The sequence below is a fragment of the Schistocerca gregaria genome, unplaced genomic scaffold (assembly GCF_023897955.1).
Source record: "Schistocerca gregaria isolate iqSchGreg1 unplaced genomic scaffold, iqSchGreg1.2 ptg000997l, whole genome shotgun sequence".
NCBI lineage: Eukaryota > Metazoa > Arthropoda > Insecta > Orthoptera > Acrididae > Schistocerca > Schistocerca gregaria.
In genome coordinates this window covers 42,501-45,000 of record NW_026062347.1, presented here as the reverse complement: position 1 = coordinate 45,000, position 2,500 = coordinate 42,501, and the positions used below count along the sequence as shown (strand labels likewise).

Here is a 2,500-nt window from a genome sequence, read left to right as displayed (position 1 = left end):
ACTTCTCAACCGCCCGCCCCGGGCACCGCAAAACCGCCCGCCGGTTACGGCAGTAGTCTAGCAGGCACCGGTACAGGGGCCCAGGACATTCCAACTTCCTTAGGCTGTCGAACAGTGCCGGCCACCATAGGTTGTCGAAAGCCCCAGCGATGTCAACCATTATCCCCGCAACGTACTTGGCTGTAGATGTGTCCACCAACAACATTGCCTTGTTTATAGCATCTTCTGTACACAGACCCCTCCTGAATCCATATTGGTCGGGACTGCGTCCCCTAAGTTCCCGGTGTTGCTCCAGCCGAAGGCATAGGAGCTTCTCCTGGAGCTTAGCCATGGAGTTCAAGAGACAGATGGGTCGGTATGATTTCGGCACTTCCGGATCCTTGTCCTCACCCTTTCTCAGAATGACCACTTCGGCCAACTTCCACGATTCTGGTACCCGTCCCTGACGTAAGCACTCATTGTAGAGGTTAGTCAGGTAAGGGCAGATCTCCGCGCACAGGGCTTGGAGAACCTCGGCAGCGAGTCCATCATGGCCCGTCGCCTTTTTACGGCGCAATTCAAGAATTGCGGCGGTAACTTCACGTTCAGTGAACGGAGCAACAGGCGTCTCATCGGCATACAGCTCATGGAGTTGTCGCCTCAAATTCCCCTGTTCCTCGTCCTCATCTTCGCTACTATCGTCGGGCAATAAGGTACTCATGAGGAGCTCAGCTGACTCTTGCCAGTCCTTGGTGTGACTGCCATCGATCTTCCTTAGGGTCGACAGGACCGTCGGTGACCGAACTTTTGACACGGCAATCTTGTACGGTGTACCCCAGGGGTCAGCCGCCAGACTGTCACGAACAAAAGACTGCCAACTCTCAGTCCGTACTGTGTGCAGTGCCCGCTTAAACACGGCTTTGGCCCGCCTGTACCGCGCAAGCGTGGCCTCACGAATGTGATCGCCTACGCTGCGCTGGTAATGCCGCCGCGCTCTTCTGCATTCGCGTCGGAGACGCTGCAGCTCAGGGTTCCAAGGTGCCTTAGGCATTTTCCCTGTGTGGGCCAACGGGACTGCGCCTGTTGCTGCTGTCTGTATGGCCGCCGTCAGATCTTCTGCAGCTTTGTCAACGTCCACAACGCGATCCATTGGCCAATTCGGTATCACTAGATTACCTCTTAGTCGATCCCAATTAGCCTTTCGCCAGTTGTACTTGACGGTGCCGTTCACCTGGTCTTCAGGAGGAGGCTCCCCATCATAGGCTACAGTGAATGTGATCAGATTGTGGTCACTTAGTGTCATTCCCCGCCATACCTTCCAGTTCTCCGCACGGAGATGCTCGTGTGCACTCTTCAGTGTCACATCGATATTCGAGGTCGCTCCACGGCGGCCTTCGAAAGTTGGTGGGAAGTTTGGTCGGTTCAGCACTTCTAGTCTGAGCTCGTGAATTGCTTCAGCGAGTCTCTCACCTCGCCTGGCGGCGCGTCGAGCACCAAGAGGCGTGATGTTACTGTGCCATAGGGGTGACATGGCATTTGCGTCCATTGTGCAAATCAGCAAGTCATTGCGGTAGAACCCAACCGCCTCTTTTAACTGGTCGATATACGGTCTTTCTCTGTGCCTGTACTGAAAGTACATATTTAGCACGAAAAAGGTGAAATCGCCAGTATTTATCTCAGCTAACACCATGCATCTGTTGCTTAGGTGCGCCACTTTGACTGCTCTGAAGGAACGATTTAGCACAACAATTGCTGCCATAGGATGCTCTCCCCCAGCCAGGATCTGAGCTGTTGTCGGCATATATCGGATCTTTCCGTCCCTAGAGTAGGGCTCTTGCAGACATAATATGTCTAGAGACTCCTCCTCCGCTCGGCGTCGTACCTCCTGCATCACCGCTTGCGTTCGCGCGCAGTTCAGCTGTCCTATCTTAACCGACATTGGCATTGTGGCGGGAATCTCGTTAATCCATTCATGCGCGTCACTAATTAGATGACGAGGCATTTGGCTACCTTAAGAGAGTCATAGTTACTCCCGCCGTTTACCCGCGCTTGCTTGAATTTCTTCACGTTGACATTCAGAGCACTGGGCAGAAATCACATTGCGTCAACACCCGCTAGGGCCATCGCAATGCTTTGTTTTAATTAGACAGTCGGATTCCCCCAGTCCGTGCCAGTTCTGAGTTGATCGTTGAATGGCGGCCGAAGAGAATCCGCGCACCCGCGCGCCCCCGGAGGAGCACGCTAAGGCGGACGCGGCCTCGCAGCAAGGAAGATCCGTGGGAGGCCAAGGCACGGGACCGAGCTCGGATCCTGCACGCAGGTTGAAGCACCGGGGCGCGAACGCCGCGCAGGCGCGCGCATCCTGCACCGCCGGCCAGCACGAGGCCAACCAACGGCGAGAGCAGACCACGCCCGCGCTAAACGCCCGCACTTACCGGCACCCCTACGGCACTCACCTCGCCCAGGCCCGGCACGTTAGCGCTGACCCACTTCCCGACCAAGCCCGACACGCCCCGATCCT

General features: G+C 56.0%; 1 pseudogene; it reads right to left on the bottom strand.

Moving 5' to 3' along the window:
- LOC126326667 (large subunit ribosomal RNA) overlaps nucleotides 1-2,500 on the bottom strand; it is a 7,881-nt pseudogene that overhangs the window by 3,008 nt on the left and 2,373 nt on the right.